Source organism: Varroa jacobsoni, unplaced genomic scaffold (assembly GCF_002532875.2).
Source record: "Varroa jacobsoni isolate VJ856 unplaced genomic scaffold, vjacob_1.0 scaffold_617, whole genome shotgun sequence".
Classification (NCBI taxonomy): Eukaryota; Metazoa; Arthropoda; class Arachnida; order Mesostigmata; family Varroidae; genus Varroa; species Varroa jacobsoni.
The window spans coordinates 255,286-270,207 of NW_019213519.1; the positions used below are offsets into that span (position 1 = coordinate 255,286).

Below are 14,922 nucleotides of genomic sequence, written 5' to 3' on the forward strand. Positions count from 1 at the left end.
CAATAAGCAGTAAAAGACTTGATTTAGTTCCATGTTTTCGTAAGCGGCCGTATTCGTGATGATAGCCTTGGAAGGTGGTTAGTTTCCGCCAATCACATAGTCCCGTGTATTTGGGTTTTAAGATGACCCAGTAGAGAATGCTGGGTGCAAACATCTGCCCAAATCCCACTGGGCTTTGGTCGTAAGTCGCTCTTCTAGACAGTCTGAAAGTCGCGCCACGTGTCTTTCCTCGCTCCGCTCTATCTTCCACTAACACAAGGATCTCATCTGGAATACAAGGAGGCACACATAATTGTAGCGCAATTAGACGGAAGAGACAGTTTGGTATCAGTAGGCATCATAGAGCGGTCATAGGAAGGTAGTCTTCTTCCACGACACCGTCCAAAAAAGGACCAAACACATCGGAAGGTTACCAACCTTGATCCTTTTCTGTGAAGGCTACAACGTAAATATTTGGTCGGTAGAACCTCCGTTTTCCTCAATTGGACATCAGCTTAGAGGAAGCTCCTTGGCTTTCCAGGGATCAGGTTCTAAACCGGTCTGTGACAGCGCGAAAATATTTTCCTAAAAAAAAATCGATTTAGTACGTGTATATATAGAAGTGGAACGTATTTAATACATTCATCGAAAAACTTCAAGTGGGTCTCTACATTATGCTAGTCAATATTATCGGCGATTCTACCGCTCCGTTTGCGCTAAACTGATAATCACTTATTCCAAGATCTTTAGAATATTTTTAAATAGCCAGCTAAAGTCTGACTTTCGAAAATCGGGCCTTATATATACTCATCGCATGCACATATATGATCCGGATCTAAAATGTCTCTTAAACTGTCCAAACATATCTTACACATATATAAAATATATAGGGGAGGACAAGGTTGTAAGGATCAAAATTTCCTCGACGCTATCGTTGGTGCCATGAGCGAGAAAAAAAATTTCTACCAGTCAAAGATTTTTCTATTTTGTGGTTTCACCTATAACTCATTCGTTTTCGAGAGAATATTAATTGAAGACACTGCTATTGTCGACCCTTATAGTCCCACAAGCTTGCGTTATATGGGCCGGAGGTGGGGCTATTAGGGGGACGCTAGTGACTTCGCGCGAAAAACTCATAACTAATATGATATCTTCTGAACTAACATGAAAATGCTACAACGATGGCTATGAAAATCAATACTTTATGATCTCCTACTGCCAAGTGAGACAAATCACTGAATGATCTAGCAGTATGAAATTAAGTTTTGATTAATTCCTACACTGGCACCTCCATGAGTTTCTTTTTATTCGAAAAAAAAATTCAATCGCAGCGTTTTTCGAAGCTAACTTGAAAGCGTCTAACTATGCTTCTGGAAATAATTGTCTACAGTAAGTTCTGATCTGTAGTCGTGATCCTAGTTTAACTTGATACATCTACATATACGCATTGCTATTGAGCTAAGCTTGGTAGCATGAGGCTACGTTCGATAAAAGTAACCCCAACGACATGTTCAAAGTGTAACGGCCTATATACAGCGCTCGAGGTGGTTATGTAATAAGTAACGTTTCGGCTTGTCAGCAATGGACTTGTTTAGGTAGCCCTTGTCCCGTATGGCCGCTCACCTGCTGCACCCACCCTTTTTTTTCAACTTACACTGACGTACTCACCAAATATGAATGGAGATCGCTCCGATTTTTGCCAACTTTATATACCAAACCGCCAGTCATCGCCCTCCTGGTTGGAAGGTTGTGTATGTAGATTGGCTTCTTATCTACCGAGGTCCCCAGAAAGGTAGACGCAGAGCAAAAAAGGGTTCATGTTCTAAATAAGAAAATCATATTGAGAAATAGTAAAAATAATATATCGCACACCCTAGTTTCTCCGACAAGTTATATTTGCGTTCATTTAAATTCGGTCATGAGCCATATTTAGTATATAAATTTTATTTTCGTGTTGTAAACTTGGCTGTTACCTCGTGCATGGTGTCCGTGAGTACACGTATATATATTGACTAATTCACCCCCATTAGGATGTCTACCTGTTCCTATCTTTGCTTCAGGACGTGGTTCAATTGCTACATCCCCACAAAAGAGCTGTTCGAGTCGAGCGGGTACATAAAAAAAATAAAACCAAGAAAACGTTTTACCTTAGCACGTATGTAATATGGTAGAATATATAGAGTTTCATCGAAAGTGTCCTATTTTCCAGTAGTTCGGAGAATATAAAAATGTTATAATAATTGATACTTTATAGCAGTTTTATCTTCAATTACCAGCAGTAGATTTTCAATTTTCAATCGCCTACCGCCAAGGTTTGTGGAACCCTAATACAAATATCTTTCGCCTGGATATGGACGTAGCAGTGAAATTTCCGATTTCAGTTTCTCTATTATTAGTCACGTTGTCCATGACTACGATATGAAACAGTCAAGCCTGCATCGTCTAAATTGACAAGAAAAAATTTGGCGTTATTAAACTTGATTTATGCCTAAATAAACGATAAACGTTAGCTCAGTGTATGAAAACCTTGACCTTAATATATGTATTTTTAGATTTTTTCTATCAAATCTAGCAAAAAAATGTTAGAACGCGTAGATTCATTATTTTCTTACAGCATCGTCCCGTGTCGTGAAATAGGTCACTTATTCCCCTCGTCGTTCAAAAGCGCGACTGAACAATTGACGGCCGGTACAACGGTTGCTTGACTGAGAAACCTGCTCGTTATCAGCAACAAGGTTTACCTGAAACACTTTTCATTTTATTTCGCATGGCCGCCCTCTGTATAGTAGTACTCATTACTATTTTTTTTTTTTTTAATAAATAAATGTAGATTTTTCGTATTTTTATAAATGTAAATTTTTTTGTTTCGATACGTTCTGTCAATCCATATGCCTGTAGTTTCTTCACACACAACCTCACCTTCACACACGACCTTGTATTTGTAATGCTTTGAAAATTAATCAATGAGTGCTATTTATATAGAAGTAAAGTTTACATTTGTTCGTATCGACAGGGCTTACCGTATCGTGATCAGCTCCTTCATATGATTTTCTACCGGGAGAGACTAGAAGTGTTCTTAAAGAATGACCAGGCATCAGCGTTTCTATATTCGACCTAAAATCAATAAGTAATTAGAAGAAGCTCTGTATTGTGCTCTACGTTTCCGAATACTCCTATATAAACATAGATAAATAAGGATCAACCACGTCCGGCAAAAGACCTAACCATAATTATTAACATCTAATACCAAAATAATTCTGGTTACTTTTCAAGTTATAATTTTAAGTCGACCTTAGTATTAAATGACTATAAATATGTATTTTCACTAATTATCCACGTATTGTAGCTGCTTAGTTTTTACAATCGTCTTCATTAGACTGCACATAAAGCTATCTGGCTCGTGTACCCAACTATAATAACTTACGAAATCAGAAAAAATTTCAGTTAGCTTCAGTAGTTTCAGCTAGCTTAAGTATTAAATATACTTTTTTTCCGTATAATAGCAAATTGATTACTTTAAATGTAGATATGCAGTTACTTCCGGTCGATGAAACGGAGTGATAACAAGCCTCGATAGTCCAAGAGGTCGTGACGAGATGCCTGCTACTTTGATGAAATTCCCATACCCAGATCGACTCGCTGAATCAGACCTGAGTAAGTCGTCGACCAACTAAGGAAAAGAAACCATAAAAGAAAATATTATAAACACTGACCCAGTTTGTATTTGAAACCGATGGCTACGGTTCTATTTTGGCGTTCTGAAGCATCAGGACGTATCTAGAAAACGCATAGATTACTAACGATTTTCTCACGTGCCCTTCTTGCGGAATAGGTTCACAGTTAAAGGCAACACGAGCGTATGTAGTCTACTTTCCATAGGAAATTTCGGAGTTACTTCGAGTAGTTCTAAATTGAGCTTAACCTTACGGTATACCAATACCGAAGCCTTAATGTTCGCCTTGGCTTAATTGGTGGTTTTCAAAACATATCTTTCATACCTATTGATCCTGTCCTAGAGATTTAGGACTAAGAGGAGTAAATACATTTTTTCAGGACTGCGTATCTATACATTTGTCAGGAATGAATTCATCGGACTTGACCATTAATAACGGAAGTCTTTCTGCCCTTCGAATTTCGCCCACAAGATACACTATTATTAATTTTCAAGCACCAGTGACCTCACTTGTTGCTATACAAAATATAATAAGTCAGGTCTTGAATAGCCCAAAAACCAGATAACGTTGTCCCTGATATTCGTATTGGTTTATTTATATTACAGGCTGGCTACACAACGTACTGGATGCTCTATATATACATTGTTTAAATGTATTATTTCGTACTAACCCAAACTACTACGGGCTCTACGCCCGTTATCCATTTTCTATCGATAGGGATACGGCCAATTTCTTGCTTAAAAGTTAACTTTTTCTTTTCACGATTTAGTTGAAAAGTCTGCTATCCGTTAACGCTGTGGCTACTTTCTGGGAAATCCTTGGAAAGTTTCACTGACTGGGTGCGACTCTCCGTTTTGCCCAGGGGGTCTTACCAGCTGCAGTAAATCCTTGTACTTCCCGCGGTGTTCCGCTACGAACGCTTGATTGCCATGAAGTTCGATAAGGCTTGCTGTTAGTGATATGTTGTTGTCGTGGAAGTACGTTGCGCTGATAGCTCATTGGCTGAAAGAGGACGTACTCTGTAAATCAATAGCACGTCGTTTACGTCTGTAGCGTTAATTCGAAAACAACACTGTGTTTCTAGATTAGGTGTTCTTAAATTCCCAAGTGTGTTATGTCGGAGCATCGTGGCGTTTAAAGTGGATCAATGAACCTTTTCATTTCAAACCCAGTTTCGTGTCATGCTTTTACATAGATGTATATATAAAATTTCAAGTGCCTTATTGCTGGATCTGTTACGACGTAGCTTTTGCGTGAAATCGAAAAAGGTCCCCTGGATAGCGAAGGACTTTGTAGTTTTTCGTTCAGCAGGACCTACATGTGATAATAAAAGCCCGGTCATCTGTTCTGTTCAAACTTTGGACAGAAGGTTTTAAGACTGAATATAAGGTCTAGCTCGATAGTTTTAAAGGACAAACTAGCATGAACGCTTCCTCGTCGTTCATTCGAGACTTATCAGGCCAGACTTGAGTTCGTAATCATTCACAGAAAGCTTTGGCTGTCGCTGGTTTTGTTGAATCCAGCTGCAGCTGAACACTGGGCTTTTTAGAAGCTGGCCAATGAAGAAGACTGCTGAAGCCATATTTTGTGTCTGCCAGTGTCCAACCACTCGTATCAGCGTCTGGGCATCTGCCGACGATGTTTGCTTTTCGTATTCTGTTGCCCCAAAATCAGCTAAACCAGAATCGGGAGCGATGTTGTTCTATGTTTTGCCGTACTAAGAAGTGTATGTAATGAGATATTCACATTTAATAAAGCGCACATGTAATGGAGAAAAAAAATAAATAATCCAAGTTTTTTTTCTTTTATAGTAGGGTCGATCATCAATCAATGAATGAAAAAAACGTATAGTAGCATTTGTCCGTGCCTCCACAGGTTGGATTGTCAACAAACAACAGCAAAGACAAGACTGACTAATTTGAACCCACATCACTCGTATGCGTGGATGGAGACACCTCATTAAAATCGCCCACCTTATCAAGTATCGACAAATCCTTGTAGAGATGGCATCCACTTGTGTAGCAGTACAAGAGACTGGTCTGAGACACACACTGTTTCGCGCCTGCCTCGAAATGCAACACAGGGTTAGCTTATCCTGTTGCATTTTTCTCCTCTTTTTCCCATACTGTTCATTTGCTACTCGGGAATTTCTATGCACTCGTCGACGAGTTTTTCTTGGCTTTTTGAATCTAGCCCCTGCCGGCCGCCTGGCGTCCTGTTAGCGTTAACCCGCCTAGTTCGGTCCTGTACAGTTTTTCTGCACGATTTGCACGCGTGGACTTTATACAGGAATACGATAGGTTTGTCTACGTCATCTGTAATGGGTCTTGCGGCGTCTGTTCATGCGCTGCCAGTGCGGATTTGCGGGAACAAAATGCTTCATTCGGCGTTTAACTTCGTCTCAAGACATACACATTCAGTAGGCGAAGTAATTTTTGCCAGCGGCAACGATTCAAGTGCTGAAGACGACACATTCTACACTGTTCATGTACAGAAGAAGGACTAAACATCCTTCTTCTGTACATGAACAAAACGCTAACATACAACTAGCTCTCCTTAAAGGATCTTATTAGCGAGTCACTTTTGTAGGTCTTAGATTTGGGATTTCGGCATAGACATTAATGAGGAATCCGTCTTCTACGCATCAATCCGTTGGACATCAGCGTAGACAAATCAGCGCCCCTATAAAAAGGACTTTCCATGTCCGTATATGTAGCAAAAAGATAATTTCGTCATTGATAAAGTAGTACAGCGAAGCTAAGATTAGACAGATAGGTTTGGTTCTATGTTTGCAAACAGAAGTTAAGAGAATATATTAAATTAAGGAACAACTTTGTGATGTTCCAAAGCAAAAAAAAGGAGAGAGGGTTTGAATCAAGAATTAAGCCTAACTATTAAAATAACGCTTGTAAAACAACTTTGTTCAGATCGAGTTTGTCGACAGCTTGACTTGTAAACCACTTGTATGTACCGAATCCTGTTTGTGTATTGAATAACAGGCTTAGCGATTGTTCGAACACTTATAACTTGGAAGAGTGGGTTCAGAGATGCGCCTTACGAAGCGAGACAACATATCTGAAAGTGGGTTATTGAACGTTTTATGGAAGAAGTTATGTAATTTTGAGTGTTACGGCCATATACAGCCATAAACAGTTCTTTAATATGAGCACCTAACAGGAGTCGACGTAAGGCGCTTTGACCATTTCTTTATTTGATATAAATGAACAGCCATGAACATGCCAAAAGCAATTTCCCGCGTATAGTAATTAAAATTTTCTACGCGAGCTAGGTATATTTTAGCTTACCTTTTTGCGGCTGCCAACCAGATTTCCTGCTTGTAGTCAATCTGAGAAGCTTCTGCATCAACCCCTTTGGAAATTCATGGACCGTTAGCACGACAGTCGGAAGCAGGTAGTTGATGACAATGCCAGAGCTCACCACCACACCTCAATTGTGTCCCGAATTGAACAAACGACTACTTAACATTGCTTATTCCTAGGTCAGTGGGGTTAAGGAGTTTTTATGCCCTAAAAAGCCAACTGGTGGCCAAGTACATGCCACGATTCATTTACTTCGGGAAGCCATAAACAGAGAAATTACATATGGGGACGCCAACTAATAGGGTATGTCTCTTTACAAGCCATCAAAGCGGTGGGAAAACTTCTCAAAAGTAATGAAGAACATTTCTAACGTGTGCTGAAAGGCATCATTCAAATTGATCCGACAATATATATACATATTTATATGTACAGGTATACTTCAATAGCGTCAGAGGCAATATCCCTTTGATGCCCGATTGTTTGCATAAAAGTTGTGCTACGCGAGTGCATTTCGTTTGAATAATATTCATTTTACGCCATCTACATAACTATATGATGAAGATCTGGAAATAAATGAAGGTCCATTTTGTGAAACTTCGTTTGCAGCTCAATGACCTGGACACCGTTTTCAGTAGACTTTGATAATGCTGTTTCACCAAGTGCCTAAATAGAACATCGTGACGCACGTCAGCACCTGTCTATTGTTAAACGTTGCTAGCAACACTTCCAATACAAAAGTGTCGGCATAGAACGACGGGTTTACTATCAGGCCCGGTACAGTCGTACATCTCACAGAGTACCTTGACAGGCGGGATGGATTGGACGATACCAAGATTTCTATGGGCAGGAAAGCTACTTCTTGTTAAACCTTATGAGCGTGAAGGGAGACAGGTGGCATTTTAGCCGTTCAACTGCTATCCACATCATCACATGGCAATGGGCGGATGCATTACAGCGAATTTCTTCTCTAGCTTACCCTAACTAAGTATTACCTTTTTCTGTACCTTTTGTGTTCAACAATGACTAAGGGATGTTAAACTTGAATCGTCTGATCTTTGAGTTCAAGTTCTGCTGATTAACTCCAGCTGTCATGACAATATGCACAGTTTTCTTTCGTACGCTGCGATTGGATCGGAAGTGATCAAAATGCCTGAGTCGCGAGCCAGTGGGAATCTATATATTAATATTCGGTCGAATAGCAGTTGCTTAGACAAACAACTGCTACCAATAACACCGGGGCTTTCTAGTCTCAGTGCATAAAAAATCGACTCTCGAGTTACGAATTTACAAGATCAGAGAGTAATCGTTTGTGTTAACGGAACAGGCTTTATCAAGTGTGAATATGCTGATTCGAGTGACCCAGCGTTTAGGTTCCTTAACCCGACGGCTCGGTCGAAGCTGCGACGAGATCGGCACCTGATTATATAGAAGTTCAAAAAGTGACAGTTGGAGACGAGACGGCACGCTATCGCTGGACGCTGACGTGCACTACCCAATAGAAAGGGATGCGGTGTGTAACTGGGACGATATGACAAAGCTTTGGGACTACACGTTTGGCCCACAGAGGATGGATATCAAGCCAGAAAAGTGCAAAACTCTCCTGACAGAGCCCCCATCAGCATCCTTGGAAAACAGATGGTTAAAATCACAGTATGGATTAATTTAAACGCATATTGCTGCTCTAAGTGTCCTTCATACGCGTACTTCATACGGATACCGGCATAGTGGTCGACTGTGGGGACGGTGTGACGAGCGTTTGTCCTGCAATCGGCGCATGTAGACTGCCACGTACTTGATGTTACCGGCAGAGACATCACCCCATACTTAAAACTATTGTTGTTAAAAGGTTATGAGTTTAACGAGTCGGCTGACTTCGAGATCGTTCAGTTAATAAAGGAGAGGCTGTGTCAACACAACGGGGTACTGTTGGCTCACCCGTGAAACCTATACTTCACCTAATGGCCGGCAGATGAAATTTGACGCAGAGCGCTACGAAGCTCCTGAAGTTCTATGTCAGCTTCGTTTGCTCGGTATGGAGAAAACAGGCATCTCTGAGACTGTGCTCCACACGATTCAGTCGCTGGGCCTGTACATGCGGCCAGAGATGTACAAGAACATTGTGCTATCGTGTAGGACCACAACGCTTCCTGGTCTGCAGTCCCGTCTCGAAGCAGAAATAAAAGCGCTTTACCTCAAACGCGTGCTCAAAGGCAACACCAACAGATTAGCCAGTAACAACATCTACGTTAAAGATCAACCATGTCGGATGCATGCTGCGTTCATTGGTGGCTCAATGTTGGCCTACGATGCGAAGGACCGCGCTGTGTTTTGGATCCTACGACATGATTACGAAGAAAAGGGTTAGACGACTTCCAATGAAAATGTTCATTATGCCGAAATTTCTATTGACATAACGTCAAGACTTTTCGGCCAATTCGAATATGTCCAATAGGAGCATCTTCAGAGACTTCTAGACGTCCAAATAACGCGACTTTTTCAATGTCTATGCTATCATTGCTGTAGCGTAAAGATTACTTGTGAATATATACAGCTATAATGTGACTCGTCGATATGTGATCTTCTGATGACCCAAACCTTCAATGCTTTTTGTTAATTCTGTTACCTCGCAAACCTTTTGATCTGGAGATCTCCGTTGCGTTAATTCACAACGGAGGTGGAAAAGCAAGTTCAAAGCTAATATTGACCCAGCTTTGTCAACCCGCAGGATGCCTTCAACTAAAATATGATCAATGTTAATGGAAATATCCATTCTGTTTTGTTATTTCGAAGCAAAAAAACATAGCTTTAATCATGGACAGTTACAGGTTTTATAATTCCTCTAAATTTTCAATAGAATGTGTTAAATAAACAGCATGTTTAAGTTTGCTCGAGCTTCTATAGAAACTAGGACCCTTCTTCAAGCATTGGCCCACCCATATCATAGGTTTCCCTAGGAACCAAAAACAGAACATTTTCTGTTTTTGGTTCCTAGGTCCTCGTACGAGGTGAAGCTTGATAATTTCGGAAGTTTTTTGGGATAGGTCATCCGTAGCATAGAACAAATGGAACGTGCGAACCCCGAGAAAGAACTGAAATAGTGCGATAATCAGCTGGACATTGACGATAGAATGTTTGCCCCCATCGCGAACATTTGGGAGGTCACCTTAGCAATATGGCCGAAATGTTTTAGCAATAATATGTATGCGCCAAATATAAACTTCTGTTATGAGGCTGGTGGATAGTGTACATATTATTGTGAGTCCTCTCTGCTAGTCGCAGATGTTCAACGTTTGCCAGCCTATTATTGCTTTATTGAAAACAAACATATGCAATTGGCTTGTCCGAAGGATAAAAACGGCTCCCTGTATATCCAAGATCTGCCTTTATAAGAATAACACACGTTGTTACGTCAGGAGCATTTGAATGATATAACTGACGGTTGGGTTTGATCATGCCGAGACCATTACCCATTAATTCTTAATTTTTTTCTTAAATTCTACTCTGAATCTAGAACAATGATACATGCCCGGCGGCTACACGTAAGATTAAATTGATAAAGATTAGAAAAAAAAAAGTCTATATTGTTATCACTTGCGTTCAGCTGCTCCAGGTGCTGAAATCTGAGGTTTCAAACTCGATGCATCAGTTGCCTAACTTTCTGGTGTTAGCTCCATCTACATACACCCTTAGACCTATTTCTTGTTACAGCAAAGCCCAACATAATTAATAAGCGTTCGTGAAGCTCGTGAACACTATCGACGAAGTATCGGTAGCACGGATCACTGATGCATCGTCGGTTGACCGAAATGAAGCATCGCACTCCTCAATGCCTGGAGCATCGAGGATACATAAATTACAAGGATAAACAAGCAAGATTCAACACACGGCTCAGTAACGGACGACGTTTAAGTAGAAGCAAGTCAAGCGTATATAAATTTATCTTGTGCACAATTACTCATATTAAGCACACATGTTTTTTTTTTTTTTGTTTATAGAATTTTATTATCTAGATATAACGACGGTCATGCGCTTCAACCAAATCTGGTACGAATCTGGTAGCGCTAAAATATGGGAGAAAATAGCGTGTTAGCATAACAATTTCTGCTAGCTGAAGAAACATTCTGACTATAATCTCTATATGTATTTAAAGTGCGTTTTTAATGTACATACGGATACCAGCTTGTTGATCTTAGTTCTAGAAAACCCAGATGAAAAACACATAACATTTTCACATGGAAAAGTAGGTGTAGTGTTAGCCGTGGAGCAAATAAATAAATAACATATGTATAATAATTAATTTCGCGTAAAATGTATTTGTAAATAATGTAAAATGTAAATATTATAATTACAGCTACCGCAAATCATAACAGTCACTTGCAGCAACATTATTTACATATTCTAATTAATGGCTTTATATATACATAGGAGAAAAAGTACAGGGATCAAACTGTGCGCTCGGTTTCACAACGATATGTTTGCAGTATTTCGAAAATAACCCGCTTGACAGTACTAGCAGGCCACCTTGGCAGATAAACAACCCCCTCGAAGTCAGCCAGGCGCTTCTGAGGTGAAATGATTGTTGTCGGATACTAAGCTGTCTTCGATAAAGCCCTGTGGGCCATATGGCGGCAATGTTTAACAGTCGGATACAAGCCTTTCTTTCCCTCCAAGAGACATCAGCAGAAAATGTAGCCGTGTGAAGCAAAACAGCCGAAAAAAAGGCGAAATGGTAAAAGGTACAGATGAACCTAGAGAAGGTCCCGATTCATGCTGAGCGAAAGTTTATCACGCTGAGGAGTGGTAGGACACGCAAACTGGATGCTTAAGATCTCACAGGTCAATTTAGGCTGCTATTGAGGGGCGCACGACATGCTCAACCCAGCGGTCCAGACGCTAGATATTCACCTCTGCCTGCTTAGTGAGCCACACATGTCACCGAGTACTTCGACTGTTGAACGCAAATGGCATCGCCCACATGGCGCTGAGACTACTTAGATCAATACAGACGAGGCGTCGTCAATGGTATTGAGATTCTACTAGTCGAGAAATAAGAGATTTCGAGCACGCTCTGGAGCAGAATGGCAAGAAGGTTATCCTCGCTAGCGAACATTATTTACGAGAATAGCCTGTAGAACAGAAGCAGGTTGTCACAATGCTGTATTGCAGAAGTGGCAAAAACCATACGTTCAGGATGCATGCTAAGCTTGGCCAGGGACATCGATACTCACCCTAATTCCGAGTATCGCCACATGGTCTGACTGGCCAAAAGAAACAAATCAACTATCACGAAACCCAAGTCTTGATAGACCACGGCCAGGTTCAGGTATATATGATGAAAACTAGCCAAACCTAGATGGCTATGCGTGCATAGAGAAGACTACGGGCTTACGCATCACAGGGCCCACACCGCAACGGCCAAACAAATCATGAAAAGCGTGGTCAAAATAAGAGAAGTTATGGGTTCCTAGCTCGAGCTTTTTTGGCGGCGTCGTCGTGCGAAAAAGAAGTGGAGTTGAATTGTGAAAGACAACGACAGGTTAAAGGATCCCATGCGGATTCTAGGGTAGGAAGGACGCAGACAGTACCCTGTTCAGCTCTAGATTTTAAACTTTCTGGGCCTTATAGGGGTTATTCCCAACGATCGCAGTTAGTAGGTAACACACAGATTTCTCATGCTTTCTCATGCAAGTTAGTGCGCAACTACTGAATATCCAAACAGTAAGATTTGGGCTCCCATTGAACGCTATTCATCGATTCTATCAAGACGTACTCTAAAAAAGTAGAAAAAAAGGTAAAGTCCCACTAAGGGAGGGCGGGTACAACGCTTTGAGTATTTTGATAATGTTAAATTGACTCAGATAGATATATAACCTTGCATTGAAGTGTCTTGATTAATTTCATTAAGTAATGTGACGAGATTAGACTCTTATTGTCAGTTCACAGGTGCGATGGTGTGCTTCTTACCGGCAGTATAAATTTAAAGCTTGATTATATATACTGAAAAGAAGTTAGCTGGATAAGGCTGAAGTTGATGAGAACCACCTACCCATATGAAACTGTAGGAGGCCCATAGCTTATTTCTGCTTCTCGATGCGCCTGTGGATCAATAGAGCTTTAACTTTGAATAGCAATAGAATTGGGAGTACCGACGGATCACTTAGGACGAATTAAAGAAAACAGAGAATTTTCGATTCATTATGAAAAGCTCTATCTACGGTCATTATCGAATAATCTGAAAGTAGTATATTTCTTATGTACTAATTATATTGAAATAATCGAGTGCTCATTGTCAATGTCATATAATAACGTGTAACATAATAATATAATACGATGTTATTATCAATTCCTTTCCTCTATATTGTGTATAATTGAGCAGCACATACGTAAAAATCATCATTTATTTACTCACATCAAAAAAATATGTATGCACTATACATAAATTGGCATCTAGGCATGTTTTTTTCTGACACGTAAAAGAGACGATAGACGCATTATGCAATTCAACGCAGGGTACGGCCAGGAAGTTTTTATCCATTCTTCGACTTAACAACACCCGGTACAGCATCAAATTTTATTCCAATAGATGCTGCTTGAATTTTCGAGCTATACTTTTTACACTCAATTGGTGCGTCCAAGAAAAAAACAAGTGATCGTAAATGTTATGTCCTTGTCATAGTGGTGTCCTTAAAGGCAAAACAAACGGCCCACGTTCGAGAGAGGCGGCCCACACTTTGTGTGATGCTAAAGTGCCAGGCGTTTGAAGCAATGCTTAGTCTACACAATACCGATCTGAAAACTTTATTTCCGGAAAATGATAAGCGACAATAAACAACCTATAGTAAAAGATTTACAAAAAAAAAGAAGGTCTAGAGGACATAGTCGCAGTGTAGATCAGTTATGCAATACGAAATACGTTTAGATTAGCCACATACTGTCTTAGCCATCGAAGTAGCTATCGATTTTCTTCGATACTTTTAGCTTAGTCATGAAAAAATATTATAGGCCGCTGTCGAATTCATTCGTCAGTCAAAAAAACAGCCAAAAATAATTTGTGGCCAAAAGTTATATTTCTTTAGGAACTCTACTACAGTATAAAATAGGGAAGAACCGTTTCGGATCTGAAGCTTAACGTGCGTGTAAAGATGGCGACGGACTATATAAATGTATTGCAACTTATTTTCTATAAATTCTAATGAATGTAGGATCTGCAAATATAGAGAGTGGACAAAATTACTGTGCGAAGACTCTATGCGAATTAACGTAATCAAGCGTACAAAATTCATAACGGCCTGACGATGTATAAGTTATTTTTTTTTCTTTCGAGTGAGATAAAGTATTGTTCTAAAATATTCCAAAAGCAATTATTGCTTTCTTCGAGGTCATTGAGCTGTGCGTGCGCGCTTCGTGGGTAAGTGACACTGGGGCGGCACCGCTAACTTGAAAAGATCTGAAAAACTAAATTTTATTTGAATGAATTTGCACTGGAACACCAGAGTAGTAATGAAGAGAAGAAGAAAGTTAGATTTTTTTTACGTATGGCAGGCACACTTCTGAATTGCCTAATATTTTTCATCAGATGGCGTCGTAAAAAAGCGGTAGAAACGCCTTTTTTTGTGCGCTAGTAATTCGAAATAGAACGGTAGAGAGAGAGAGTTAATATTATAGTTAATCATCCTATATAATATTGTGACCCAAGCAATATTTTTTTTTTCGACGAGCTTTGTTTTCTAACTACCCCGATGACAATTTTGCCCGTTATCATCGAAAAAACCGGTTTAAGTGTCTCAGGGGGCTCCGATGAATAGTCCGCTTCCAACGTCCAGTTATCATCCTGTCAACTTGTATCCCACCGTCTAGCCCTTTGGGTAAACAAAATATATATAAATTAATTTATAAAAAGCAAACGCATTAAAAGATAGGCAAGCAATGTAATAAACTGCCTTTTTATC

At 40.0% G+C, this 14,922-nt stretch overlaps 1 pseudogene; it reads left to right on the plus strand.

Moving 5' to 3' along the window:
- The first annotated feature begins 8,942 nt into the window (after positions 1–8,942).
- LOC111261941 (actin-related protein 2 pseudogene) lies at positions 8,943–9,338 on the plus strand (annotated as a pseudogene).
- The last annotated feature ends 5,584 nt before the right edge of the window (positions 9,339–14,922 follow it).